This window comes from Cupressus sempervirens, chromosome 9 (genome assembly GCF_028749045.1).
Source record: "Cupressus sempervirens isolate cs-2001-9-10 chromosome 9, ASM2874904v1, whole genome shotgun sequence".
Lineage (NCBI taxonomy): Eukaryota > Viridiplantae > Streptophyta > Pinopsida > Cupressales > Cupressaceae > Cupressus > Cupressus sempervirens.
The window spans coordinates 38,608,761-38,624,774 of NC_143126.1; positions in this window are offsets into that span (position 1 = coordinate 38,608,761).

Sequence of the window (16,014 nt, forward strand, 5' to 3'; positions counted from 1 at the left end):
CCCAACATTGAGGGACATCTAACATTAGATTGAGTTCATACTAGGTTCTTCTCTTCCTAAAAAGGCTACATATAAACTCACCTTGAATCAAAATGAAGAGGTATCCAAAGAGATCAGTAATTTTTTTAGTAAAGGACTCATTCAAAAGAGTCTCAGCCCTTGTGTAGTCCCTATTATATTGGTCCCTAAAAAGGATGGCAAATGGAGACTTTGCATTGACTCTAGGGAAATCAACAAAATAACAATAAGGTATAGGTTTCCTATACCCATAATTGAAGATCTACTAGAAAAACTTAGAGGAGCATCTTACTTTTCCAAAATAGACCTTAAATCAAGCTATTATCAGTAAAGGATTAGGCCTAAAGATGAGTTCAAAACAACATTTAAAACCATTGAGGGGTTATTTGAATAGCTTGTCATGTCATTTGGTGTAAGCAATTTCCTTATTACCTTAATGAGGCTAATGAATGAAGTACTTCATGACTTCATAGGTAAGTTTGTAGTGGTGTATCTTGATAACATATTAATCTTCAATAGAACTAAGAAGAGAATATGAAGCATTTGGAACAAGTTCTTCAAAGGCTACATGAAGAGAAGGTGGAAATTAACCTTGAAAAGTGTGCATTCATGTAGACAAAATTAACATTCTTGAGATTTTTCATCTCAAAGAGCACCTTAAATATGGATCTCAAAAGGATAGAGGCTATCATTAACTGGAAAATACCTAAAACAATAGGGAAAGTTAGGAGCTTCCATGGATTAGAAACATTCTATAGAAAAATTTTCAAGAACTTCAGTCATATATGTGCACCTCTATTGGAGGTAAGAAGACAAAGTTTCAATGGACAACTCAAGAAGATGAAGCATTTGAATACTTGAAGGGTAGAGTAGCACAATTTCCAATCTTGGCACTACCTACCTTCAACAAATTTTTCATAGTGGAGATTGATGCTAGCAACCTTTCCATAGGTGCAATTCTTAGTCAAGAGGGTTGACCAATGGCTTTCTTCTCTAAAAAACTTAATGATACCAAGAAGAAATATAGTACATATGACCTAGAACTATATGCTATGGTTCATGCTCTAAAAAAAATGGAGGCATTACTTGCTTCCTAAAGAATTCATTGTCTACATAGATAATCATGCACTAAGCTTCATGGCTAGCCAAGACAAATTGAGATGTAGAAACATGAAATGAGTTGAGCAACTCCAAGCCTTCACCTTATCAATTAAACAACTATAAAAAGGTAGTAGATGCTCTCATCAAGAAATTCACCTTGGTGGAAGAAGTTCAAGTTAAAAACATGGGGATTGATGCCCTTAAAAACCTATATAAATATGATCTAAACTTTGATGAAATCCATAAGGTTTGTTCTACATTACTTGATGCCTATAACAACACATATTCTAAGTATTTTTTGCAAAATGGTCTCTTATTAAATGGAGGGAAACTTTGCATTCCAAGATGCTCCATGAGGTAAAATCTAATCAAATAAAAGCATTGTGACACATTAGGAGTTCACTTTGGGATTAAAAAAATTCTAGAACTCCAAAGCAGGAATTATTATTGGCCAAAATTACCTAATAATGTTAGAAAGTTTGTGGAAACTTGCACAATTTTCCAAAGAACCAAGGGGGTAAGGAAAAACCAAGGTCTTTATTAGCCCTTACCTATTCCAAAAAATCCATGAGATAGTGTGATCATGGATTTCATCTTAGGCCTCCCAAGAACAAGACAAAGTTTTGATAGCATTTTTGTTATTGTGGATAGATTTAGCGAAAAGGGTCATCATGTTCCTTGCAAAATCTTTAATGATGCTTCACACATTGCTAACCTATTTTCCAAGGAAGTGGTCAGGATTCTTGGATTACCAACATCTATTATCTCTAATAGAGATGTGAAATTCCAAGGTCATTTTTGGAGGACCTTATGGAAAATGTTGGGCACAAATCTATCTTTTAGTTCTTCCTACCATCCACAAACATATGGGTAGACAAAAACATTAGGATAAAAGCACAGATAGAAATAATAGTTACATGCAAATATAACCAATAACAAAAAATAATAGATCACGCAGAAGAGAACATGAGGCACCAAGATTTTATGTGGTTCACCTAATCCCTAGGCTATGTCCACCAAATAGCAAGTCCAATATTTTTATGATCCAGTGATTACAACCTGATTAAAATCTGTAATCCCTTTCATCTCAATATTATTGCAAGAAGCATTTTTCACATCACACCTTATAAAAAAACCCCTAACCCTAAGCCCTTTTATATAACTATTTTTTTTCTTTAAGGTTAAGATTAGTTACAACATGTTGGCCATTAAATATTGATAAAATAGTGCCAAAAAAACATGCAGTAGGTATAGTACTTCCCTGATTAGTCACCACAATCTAACAATCTCCCACTAGGGTTCTCATCAAGCTCCACACCAAACAATAATCTCCCACTTGGAGACTAATCATGTAGCTATGTAGCTACTCCATGAGGCTCCTACTAGATCAAACCATCCTGGACTCTATTATTCTTTTACTCATGTTTAGTTTAGAAGACCAACTAAAGCTGAAGAGGTGTTCAACTTCTCCCTTGTTACTACTTTTGTAAACATATCTATTAGATTATCATTTGTATGTATCTTGTCTAGCTTTAACTATCCATCATCTAAAATTGATTGAATGAAATGGTACCATAACTATATGTGTTTTTTCTCTGAATGTAGAATTCTTTGCGAGATGAATGACACTCTAACTATTTGTAAAGAAATAATTATCCTTTTAATGATGTCCCAATTCTTCCAAGAATAATTGAAGGCATATCATCTCTTTGGTTGCCTCTGTAGCAACAACATACTTAGCATTTGTAGTGGATAAAGTATTAACCTTTTGCAACCTAGAAAAATGGCTCACTACTACCCCACCAATAGTAAATACATAGCCTATAGTACTCTGCCTGGTATCAATATCACCTACCAAATTTTAGTCAACATAGCCTTTTAAATTAGTAGTAGAGCCTCCAAAGTGTAAACACTTATTGGATGTTCCTCTCAAATATTCGAGAATTTATTTGACTGTATTCCAATGCTCAATTCCTAGATGACTCATATACCTACTAATGACTCCCATTGCATGTGCAATATCTGGCCTTGTACATACCATAGAATACATCAAGTTCCTAAAATTGGAGCATAAGGTACCTTATACATCTTGTCCTTCTCTTCTTGTGTCATTGGACACATCTCCTTAGTCAATTTCAAATGACCAAGTGAAGGTGTGCTAATAGCTTTAGGATTCTCCATAGAGAAATGTTGCAACACCTTTGTTATATAATCAGCCTGAGATAATGTCAATTTCCTTCTCTTTCTATCTCTACAAATCTTCATACCAAGAATTTATTTTGTTGCCCCCAAATCCTTCATACAAAATGCATGTGCTAACTAGCATTTCAGCCCCTCAATGTGATCCATGCTAGACCCACCTAGAAGCATATCATCAACATATAAACATAAAATAATATAGTTGTCATCATCCAACCTCTTAAAGTAAACAAAATGTTCTAAATGAAACCTACTATATCCATGCTCATGCATAAAAATGTCAAATTTTAGATACCATTACCGAGGTGCTTGCTCCAAGCCATATAAACTTTTCTTTAATCTACACATTAAGTTATCCTTACCTTTGACCTCAAATCCATGTGGTTGAGCCATATATATATCTTCATCCAAAACAACATGAAGGAATGCTATTTTAACATCAAGCTACTCCAAACACAAATATTCAATAGCCACAATAATTAAAATATTATGAATAGAAATTATTTTAACAAGAGGAAAGAATATCTAATAAAAATCAATGCTATCTTTCTACATAAATCCTTTTACAACTAACTTGACCTTAAATATTTTCTTACCTTTATCCTCTTCTTTCAACCTATGAACCCATTTATTATGTAAAACCTTTTTACTTGTAGGAAAAATTGCATAAATCCCATGTCTTATTTTTTAGCAAAGAATCCATTTCATCATGCATTGTAGACTCCCACTAAATCTTAGTATCCACGTGCATAGCTTCATCATAACATTCAGGTTCACTAGAATCTATTAGTAAAATAGAGTACAAAGGAGAAAATATTTTTGGAGGTCTACTTAGCCTTGTTGACCATCTAACATTCATTGGTGTGTGTGTTATTCATTATTGTGGTTTTTGTACATCATGAGAAATTGATGGAACATCATCTTTTGGAGTATCATCTAGCACTACATAATCATCTTCTTTCTTCTCATGTTGTTGCAAAAAATCTTTGTACAACACTTTTTCATTGAATATGACATCCCTACTTCTTACAGTTTTATGATTTTCAAAATCTCAAAGTCTATAACCAAATTCATCAATGCCATATCCAAAAAATACATATTTCTTTGACTTACCTTCTAGCTTGCTTCTATTTTTAGAATCTTTGTGATAAAATGCATTACAACTGATGTTTTTGAGAAAAGAATAACTCACCTTCTTAACATTTCATGCTTCCTTTGGAATACCATAACCCAAAGGAGTAGAGACACCTCTATTAATCAAATATAAAATATTATTAAAAGCCTTCATCCACCAATTTAAGGTCAACCTAGCATGCAACCTAATGCTCGTTGCACACTCCATTATAGTTTTGTTCATGTGTTTAGCCACTCCATTTTTGTGTGGATTCCTTAGAATAGTTTTATGTCTATGAATACCATTAGTGGATAAATAATATTCAAATTCATGACTAAAATAATCACCACCATTATCAGATTTGAGACATTTTAATTTCTTGCCAGTCTCATTTTCAACCAAGCATTTCAATTTCTTAAAAGTTTGAAATACATCAAATTTTTGTCTAAGGAAATAAATCCATACTTTTCTAGTTGCATCATTAGTAAATATAGCATTATAATGAGAGACACCAAGGGAAGATACCTGAGCTAATCCCCATACATCTATATGCACAAACTCTAATTTCTTAATTTTATTTTCCTTCCCAGTATTCACAAAGCTCACTCTCTTTTGTTTTCCATACACAACTTTCATGGAAATCCATATTAACTCATTTTAGACTTGGTAAAACTTTCTTTGAATGAATTATTTTCATACCTTTCTCACTCATGTGCCCAATTCTATTGTGCCACGATGTTGTATCAGAATCTACAGCACAAATTTGTTCTCCCTACTCAACTGCAACAACTATTCCTAAACATTCATTTTTCTATGAAACAATCAAAGTAGAAGGAACAATATGAGCTCTAAAAAGATATAAGGTGCCTACTTTCACACCTTTTTATACTACAAGGGAACCTTTTGAAACCTTCCAATTTATATCACTAAAAGTAACTACAAAACCCTTGTCACTGAGTTGCCCTATTGAAATTAAATTCCTACTCATCCTTGGAAAGTGTCTTATCTCATGTAGTAGCCAATGATTCCCATTCTACAACTTAATCTTAACTTTAACCTTTCCAACAATTTGAAAGGGTTCATTATCTCCCAAATAAATAAGCCCAAAATCCTCTTGGACATAATCAATGAAATAACCTCTATGAGATGTAGCATGAAATCAATCACTAGAATCTAAAACCCATGAATCATAAATACCTTCTAAAGACAAAACAAAAGAATCCTCTTTAGATTTATTACTTACCACATTTCCCTCCTTATTCCCTTCTAGTTTATCTCCTTCATTATTCTTTCAAGTCCAACAATCCTTCTTCTTATGCCCTAGTTTCTTATAGTACCAAAAGTCATTTGGTCCTCTCAATTAAGACCTTTTCCCCTTTGACTTTCCTCTTTATTTTCCACAATTTCTATAATTATTTCCTCTTAGTTGTTCTACCTATTCTCTGTGCATTCAAAGAACTTCCTGATATAGATCTACCTAAGCTTTACCTATGAGTTTTGTCACTCAAAATAACACTAATCACATCATCATATTTTAGGGTATTAGATCCAAAAACAAAATTACTCGCAACCATTACTAAGTCATTCAAGCTTTTAGGAAAAGAACACAAAATAAAGAGAGCCCTAATTTATGCATCAAAATTAATATTTACAGAAGATAACTAACTAGTAATAGTATTAAACTGATATAAATGATCTTCAATAGCTCCACCTTCTATCATTTTTATATTAAATAAATGCTTCATGAGAAATAAATTATTTGAAGTAGAGGGCTTTTTATACAATTTCTCTACGGTTTCCATCAACTCTTCCATAATCTTTACTTTTCTAATGTTAAATTTCATTGATGTACCAAGCTTAATTGAATGCTTCCAAGTTCCTTTCTATCTAAAATCTCCCAGTCCTCATTTGTCATAGTTCCCTAGTTCTTATTTTTTTCTTCCAACTAATTCCATAATTCCTTCTAGAAGAGATAGTCCTTCATTTGCATCTTTCATAGCTAAAAATTCTACCCATTAAACTTGTCAACCCTTAGCTTACCCTCATCTACCTTTTATCCCAGTCAACTATGAGACTTTCCTGCAGATGATAACTAGAAAAGCAACCTCACTCTAATACCAATTGTTAGGATAAAATCACAAACAAGAATAACAATTGCATGCAAATATAATTAATAATACAAAATAATAGATGACACATAAATGAACAAAGGACACCAAGATTTAATGTGGTTGACCCAATCCCTAGGCTACATCCACCAAGCAACAAGTCTAATATTATTACGATCTAGTAATTACAACTTGATTACAATCTAAAATCCCTTACATCTCAATACCACTACAAGAAGAAATTTTTGCATCACACCTTATAAAAAAAATCCTGAACCCTACTGAGGAATTATAAAGTATGTATAGTACTTCCCTGATCAGTCACCACAATCTAACATGAAGTAGTCAATAGATCATTAGGCAACATTCTAAGGTGTTTAACAAAGAAACATGAGAAGACATGGGATGTGATCCACTCTCAAGAAGAATTTGGCATCAATGACTTAGCGAATAGGTTGTCAGGGAAGACACCATTCCATGTAAACTATGGAGTTCATCCAAGAGACATCATGGAACTAAGAGGTTTACCAAGTGATTTCTAAACTAGTGCACAAGGTGAAGAATTCTTAGCATGGACCAAACAAATTCAAGCTCAGGTTAGAGACACTCTGAATCAAAATACTACAAAAAATAAACAATGGGTAGACAAAAAAAAGAGAAATGTTTCTTTCAAAGAAGAAGATCAAGTATGGGCTTATCTAAAAAATTCAAGGCTACCTAGGTGACATACAAAATTGTAGATGAGAAAGATTGGACCCTATCAGATATTGCACAAATTTGAGGAAAATAAATATGAAATTTCATTACCCCCAACTATATCATTTTGTCCCATTTTTAATGTTTATGATCTAACCCTTTCCAAAGGTGATATGGAAATCAATAATATAATATAGGATGTTGATGAACAAGAAGAATGAACCAAGGATTTTCCACCTAGCCAACCACTTTAGCTAGATAAGATTTTGGATTCCAAGGTGGTCAAAAAGACAAGAAAGAAGACCTTCATAGACTACTTGGTCAAATGGAATGGTCTTTTAGACATAGATGCTACATGGATGAGTGAAGAATGCATTTCAAATCCTAGGACTTTTATTCAAAAACTACCCTCAAGTGGAACTTGAGTTTTTCAAGCAGGAGAGTATGGTACAAGAGCACCTATTCCTCCACTCTCTAAAGAATCGACAATAGCTAACTCTTAATGAGTTCCCCTCAAGGACATTTATTCCTAAGAGACATTTGTTATAGGCAGAAGTAGTTTCTTGTTTGAAATAAGCCTATTTCTAAGACCTAGTACCCATTTGGTGATCTACAAACCATGGGGTTGTACTATGGTCATTAGGCACATCTTAGTCCTAGGATAGGGTGGGTGTGTTCTTAGGCTTCTAAATTGAACACTATTGTGGTTCCATAATGCACGCCCCATTTTGATCATAAATGGGGACCTCCTACTTTATTTTTGGGCTTTTTGGAACCCTAGTCTAGGATTTGAGTCCTTTTGATGTCTTGTTTGGAGTCCTAAGTCATGATCGGATCCCGATTGGAAAATCTAGTTGTTAGAAATTAGAGTTTTAGGAGGTTATAGGATTTTTTTATGAATAAAAGGCACACTGGTGCACCTCAATAGGTGCACTAGGTGTGCCAAATCCTTTAAAAAATAAAGAGGAAAGACAATTTTGTTGTGCATTAGCATAGTTGTGCATCTACATAGCTACGCAACACAATAAGGGCCGAGGTCTATATAAGCTTCCGCCCTCCCATCCTTCTCCACCTATTCATTTCCATTGTTGTCTTCTACATTGAGAACTCTCCTAACACTACATCTCCTACACCTAAGTAGGTGCACCTCCTACCACCCGACATCCTACACAAAACATAAGAATGCACCTATTTTTTTTTCACATCATAAAACTTTTTTTTAAAAAGCAAATAAAACAAAGTTAGAAACATTCCCAAAATTGGGTGTGCATTAGTGCACCTACCTGGGTGCACTAATGCACACCCAATTTCCCTTAAAAAGAAACAAAAGATAAAAACATACTCTAAAATAGGTATGCATTAGTGGACCTACCTAGGTGTGCTAATGTGCACTTATTTTATTAAACTCAAACACAAGAAATGATCTTCGCCCAATTAGGGCACAACAAGCACACCTATCAAGTGCACCAAGTGTGCTATATCATTTGTTTTTGTATTTCAAGGGTTAATAATTAGGTTTTTTTTTTTTTAGATAATCAAGTTTTAGGGTTTTGTGTGTAGGGTGTCATTAATCCATTTTTTCCTCAATTCTAAGCTAATGGACATACTTTTTGTGTAGATATAATGGGATCTTCCTCATCTTCCCTTGGTGAGAAAATGGCACCGAAACTTGTAGTGTTCAAGTTCTAGGGTGTTTTGACAAAATCAAATTTTTAGGATGAAAACTCAAAGATTTGACATATAGATTTGGGAGATACATATTTTGGAGAATTCTTAAAGATATGCAACAAACCAGTTATCCCAAATGATCTCCATACTAATTCAATGAAGGCTTGTCAATGCAACATCACACCTAGTGTCAGTTTAGTCTTTAGAGCTAATCATGAGAATCACCAAACATTTTTTTCCTAAGGAGAGGGTTGTCAAGAGAATAATGCGAGAGATCATTCTCAATCTCTAACTCAAGAACATTGAGAAAGTGTTCCATCTCCAAAGGGGGGATCAGTTCATTCGACTAACCTATGAGCAAGCAAAAAGATGGTATCGAGAACATATGGACTAGGTTTCTGAGATCATCCAATCCTCATACCTTATAGAGAAGATTCCTCTAGGAAGGAAAACTAGAAAAGTGAACATGACAAGAGGGTACATGAAAGATGACATTAGGTACTCAATCATACCCTTGAATAGAGTAATGGGTTTTTCGATAGCTAGACACCTAAAAAATTTCATGGTGCATTTTATTAAAACAATAAAGAAAGCAGAGATGCCACTAGATCAGGCTTCTACTCTTAGTCATATTTTGGGTGAATAGGTTGTGGTAGTAAAGAACAATAGGAAATTCTACATGACATCATACTCAGTGTACTTGTTAGCCATGACAACTATAGATTATTTAGGGCTCTACAAAAGGGGTAGTATGTAGGATCCCAATGCATGGCCATATATTGTATACACTCAACTAGTGAAGACAAGGCTTTCAAAGAAAAATAAAGAATATAAAATTGAGAATGATGCTTTCATCTTCACCATAATATATTTTATAAGAGATTATGCAAAAAGAATATTAGAGAAGGCAACTACATAGATATCATTAGTTGGGGCCTACTATATCCAATTTTGAATGTTTACATATTTGAGGGTAGTGGGTATAGCTATTAACCCTAAGAAGATCCCTAGGTATCTCAGTGAAAGATTGATTCTCCTAAAGATTTCCTAACAACTCTTGTCTGCATATGACAGAGTTACAAAGCAACATAAAATATGTTGGACCTAGCCTATGACTATAGGACATTTTAAGGTAGATCAAAGGCAAGATATCTCCTCATTTGAATGTGAATGGGATTAGTTTCCATTAGAAGAGTACAATTCTCTATGGACATATTTTGGCAATATTGGAAGAGTGTAGTACTTGGCAGGAAAACCATTTCAACATGAAGAAGCCATTGAAGATCATTTGATGAATGCAACAAGAGACTATGATGTCCATATTAGGGATTATTGTAGGATGACTTTGTATTTGGTAGAGAAGGATTTGAAGATAAAGATTCCATTGAAGATTGCACAACAAGACACGGAAGAGCTGCTTGATCCTTTGTTCAATAGGGATAAAATTGGTGAAAGGCCTAGTATGAATGCTAAGATTCATGGAGAAGAAAAAATAAATATTAATCATAGGGCAAGGCATATAATATTGAGATAGGATTAGATTAAGAAACCATTGAAACTTGATCCAATTCCTAAAATAGTAATCTTCCATTTGCAAGCCTATCCAACCTTAGGTAGAGAGAAAAAGATTACTGTCCCTACATCTACAACTCAGTCGCCAATAAGGACAGAAATGGTAGACCAACTTGATAGTGTAGTTCGTTACTATCAAGTTCAAAAGGGTAAAGGTAAGAGAAAGAGAAAGAGGAATTCTCCTTAATGAGCCAAATCAGAAGAGGGAGAAATTTTGGCACCTCCACAGTAAGAAGAGGAAAACATACAAGGGTTGGAGAATATAGAAGCCACACAAGCCCAAGGTAATCCTCAATTGCCACCAGTTGTACAAGGCCAGAAAAAAAAAGAAGTAAAAGAGGTTTCTCTACCTTGATAGGTACAATAAGCCTCTCCTTAGCACCTAAGAGAAGCAAAATTAAGACTCTAGTGAAGAGGAGACAAAAGATGATTAAGAAAGTGATCCCTTTTCCATTAATCCCTGAACCCATTCTAGAAGAGGCAGAAGAAGAAGGTGATGAGGATGAAGAGGATGATCTATCTTTGAGTCAGAGGACTTGGCTAGCTAGAGCCATAGAATAGGAATGAAGGAGAAGTTCCATGATCACACTGCCATCTATGCCTGATAAACCCATGTAGACCACTACATCAGAAGATGAAATGCAACAATGAATAGATGAGCAAGATGTGGAGGCCGCTGATATCTTTAAGATGTTACATTTTGACTTTTATGCCCATAGGTATTCATTTAGTTAGGGACAAGATCAAAGATATGCCAACCAGTAAACCTCAATAGGAGGATTAGGTTCAAATTCCCCCTAAATCAAAAGGACCTAAGATAGTTCTAGAATCCCAGCTGCAAGTCACATTTTGTGTAGATAAGGGATTAGCTACCTCTCTTTCTCTAGGTATAGAAATTGAATAGGTCTAGATAGAACATGAAGAAGAGCCACAACAATTATCCATTGATGAAGTTTTAGAAGAGGGGTAGATAGGTGAACAACCTCAACAAACTTCCTAGGACACAAAGGTGAGAACTGTAGCCTCCATAGATACAAAGATTACCAGTACAGACCTCTCACAAAGGGAGAAGACTCCAAAAAGGAGCAATAAGGGGAAAGGTGTAGATGAGAAAACACCTTCATCCTCTAAAGGTAAATCCCCAATGTAGCATATTCCAAGCTAGCTTAGAAAAGAAGTGATAAGAAACAAGAATTAACACTTCGGTACTAAGGAGGAGGATTGGATGGAATTGATAGAAGTGCTAAGGAAACCAAATTCACCTCCTAATGATGCATGACCATTACCCTTCATTATGATTGATCAAAGTCAAGATCTTTTTTCTCATGTAGCTATCCCTCTTCTGCAATCAAATGTAGAAGAACTGACTCCATGAGATTATCAAATCGAGGAGGTCATGCTTGGAAAGCCAACCTTGAAACTACAAAGTTGATGGTTACCATGGGCATGAAGGAGGTGTTTAGGAGCCTAAAATAGGATGGGGGAAAATTGATAACACTTCAGTGATAAAATGAAGTCCTAAAAGGATATTTGACTAAAGTTGTTAGCCCCTTGGATCCTGCTAAACCTTTAGAAACTCTAAATGTGGCAATTCAGAGAAGGGATAGGGGAACAGTATAGTTGGACCCATTTTTGAATGCTTGTTAGCAATGGAAAGAAATTTTTGAGGAGAAAGATATTTTGATTATCCAACAGAATCTTAAATTATTACATGTTATGTAGGAAAATGCAAATAAGTTAGTGGCAATTTTGAATCAAGATTTTGGTTTAATGGACAAAGTGCATACTTGAGGGAAAGATTTATAGGCACTATAGGCAATCAAAGGCCAAAGATATTAAATTCTCATGGATGTATATATAGTGGAGGAACTATATTTAATAGATGATTGGATTGAGGAGATTGTAGATGGAAATAAAGTAATGGAGTCATTACATGCAGAGATTCTCAAGCCCAAGGACCAAACCCAAGAGCAAATTTTGGAAGCTAAGAAAAATTATAGTGATGCATGTTTGGACATTTTTAAAGATGATGCATGGTAAAAACTAATACTTGTGGAGGTATTAGTTCAGAGATTTCAAAAAAAATTTGATGAGGTTTCTAACAATGAAGATATCTAATAGGCTTTTAGAATTGAAGAAGCTTTGTTAGAGCTTGATACAAAACTCAAGGATTTTGCAGAAACCCATATAGAAGTGGATGATTACAGGTAAAAAGAAAAAGTCAAATATAATACCTTAGATTTACTGGATGTAGCTAAAGTCATTGAGATAATTGAGAAATTCAAGGACAAATACCTAGATATAGCTCTACTATAAAAGGGAACAAAACCCAAAAGCCAGAATTTCAATTTTAACACTTGGTAAAATTTTACATTTTCTATCCTTCGAGATGTGCTACTGCGCTAGGTGTACAGGTGTGTTAGGTGCACTGGTGTGTTTTTTGAAAATTATTTTGAAATATTTTGTAGAAGTTAGAGGTGCACTGATAGTTAACTGGCAATTCCAAAATTAGAGCTTTGCATGCATCAAAAATGCATTTTGATACAGTTTTAACTCTCAGAAATGCCTAATAGCTTCCATTTTTGGCACTTCTAGATACTCCTACATCAACTAAAGGCTCTCTTCTTCTTACTTTCTTATGATTCCTTTGTTTTAAGACATGCAAAGGCTCATGCATCCAATTAATGATTTAAAAATAGATGGAGTTTTGTCAAGCACCAGTTAGAGGGTTAGTTGTACATAATTAGTTTATTTTATTAATTTAGAAACATATGATTGCATAAAGATATCTCTCACTCTCAACATGAATTGAGGAGATGATTTCTTATAAATATAGGATTGTAATATGTAATCAGGGCCACTATTATTTTGCAATAATATATGCTTTTGGTGCTTGCATTTAGAGTATAATGATTCTTGCTTAAGTGTGTTATATTTTGTGGATGCATGTTCATGGAATGTAATTGAGCCAAAAGTTTATTGTTTTATTTCTGGTTGTGCAATCTTTTAATTCTGTTGTTTGCTATGGGTCTACAAATTTTTCTGACATATCTAGTTCAAGAAGAGATCACCCATTTTGTTCCTTCATAACTTTTTGTCCCACATGAGCGCACTTTTTGTGGCCTTGCAATTTGATGAAAAGTGAAGCATCTTATGGTTACTAAATTTCCATTGATGACTACATCAATGGAATTAAGGAAGTGTTGCTCTTATTTTCATTGGTTACCCATCGATTTCTTTGAAGGCTTTACTCACAAATGTGTTGTATCCATAGCTTATGTCTGTTAGGATTTTACTTTCAAGTTATTTTCTTAAACTTCTTGTCACCTTATCTTCGATATTTTTTTTACGAACCCCTTGGTTAAATTAGGAATTCATATAGTTGCATTGATAGATTACATTCATTAAAAAATAGAAAAATACAAAAATATAGTTCATTTTGTGTGTTTACTATTTTGAAGCAACAAATAGATTTTACATCTTATCCGAAGTCATCCAAACCAGCAAAGACCTCCTCGTGAACACTCACATTTATCTTCAACTATGAAGATTCTAGTAGGTTGCAAGATTTCCTAGAACCTTGGAGTTGATCCCCAAGATTGACTTTTCAAGAGAAGAGTTCAAAAGGATTCCCGTTGTTAAGCATCATGCAAAATGACAGCTCAACAAGTACTCAGTTAACACAAAGAATTCCTTTGTTAACTAACCCAACTTGGTTAGTATAAAGTTTATGTTGGTATTCCTTTGTTAACCAACCCAACTTAGTCAACAGTATCTATGAACTTGGTTAACACTAAACACTTGACACATACAGGGAACTATCTTCAATGTTGAATGAACTTGGTTAACATTGAATACTCAGTAAAGGATGACAGTTTCTTATTAAAGTTAACAAACTTTCACTTAATCACTCCTAATGGTCACAAACTTTGAAAATTGGTTGGATTAGTTGGGAAAGGTCTTAAAATAGCCCTTTTAGGTGGGTTAAAGACATAAGACTTATACTTTCAAAATTTAAATCAATAAAATTTCTCATTTTCCTTGTAAATTATTATAGTATGTAAGTGTATGGGTCGGTACAGATTGGCAGGAGTAAATGAATGCTTGAACTTGAAATTGGAATGTCATAGGAGAAGAATTCAGTTAGTTTTAAATAGTGAAGTGATAAGCATCAAAAGATATCCAAGTTTCTTTCTTGAGTATACCAAAACCCTCAATTCAATGACAATTTTGGAAAAAAAAGTCCTAACTTGCAGTTCCACCATGGGAACTTCATGCCACTTGGTAAAATGCAAATTAGCATGATGTACTATAGAATTCATATGACAACCAATCTTTCTTCTCCTCCAAGCTCTCTCAGGCTCTCATTAGGTCATACACTTGACCAACTAGGGCTTATATCTACCCTAGGCTTCTTAGGACTCTAAATAATAGATCCTAAACATTCAATTGGTTTATATCAATTAGGTAGAACATGCTTACCTATTCCCCAACCACATAAGTACCCCCAATCCTATAAATTAATCACAAAAGATTGATTTGAATCTTAGGATCTCTTTAGACTTCTTTGAAGATCCACAATCAAAATCAAGAGTGAAACCCTAATTAAGTTCCAACCTTCAAGAAAAAATGCATCTAAATGCTTGTAAAAAGGCTACAAGAATTAGCCCTCCAAATGCACAAAAACAAAATTAGCTTGCAAAAATCCTTAACAATAGGTCCAATAACCCACCATTGCAAATACCCCTTTTAGAGAACTTAAGTATTTTGGAGGTCTATCATTATCAAATTGTCTATACTGTACGGGAATTTTTTTAGCCCAAAATCATTGGGTTTGAAGGATTTTATTTGTTGTTTGCAAATTAGAAGACTTTACCCTCCATAAAAATCTTTCCAAAGGTTCCCATTGGACTTGGGTCTTCACCACTCCTTCCTTCAACACCTACAATTCTTTTGTTGAAGTATGCACACATTCAACCACTCTTATCAGCTTTGCAATAGTCTATGATCCCTAACCAAGCTACTGTGAGTTGCCAAGGGCATCACTGTAAATTCAAATTAGTTTTCCAAGGACCCATCTCCACTGTACCAAATTTACACGGAGTCATGTTCCATATCCAAAAAGACTATGTTGGTGTTTGAAAACATTACCAGTTTCCAATTACCCTGATAAGAACAAACCACATCTAGGGGCAGCTAACTCCCATTTTCAACATGCCCATTCAGAAACTAGGCCAACTATAAGGCATGACCCTTCTTCTTCTTCAGGCTCTGCAAAACCTAGGCGGGTGGACCTATAGATTCTTTACATGGTACCAGTTATCAAAGCATACACTGAATCTATTATGATAGTAGATAAAACCCCTAATATCTCCTAGTGGCTTATGAAACAACACAGATTCTACAATAGCTAGGTGCAAACCTATATTATTCATGAACTGAGTGAGGGTTTAAATTTTTATGTCCACTTCAACATGAAGGGAAAAGCGTTTGATTATTGATGTTGATCTCAGCAAAACCTTAAATATGCAGCAGTAT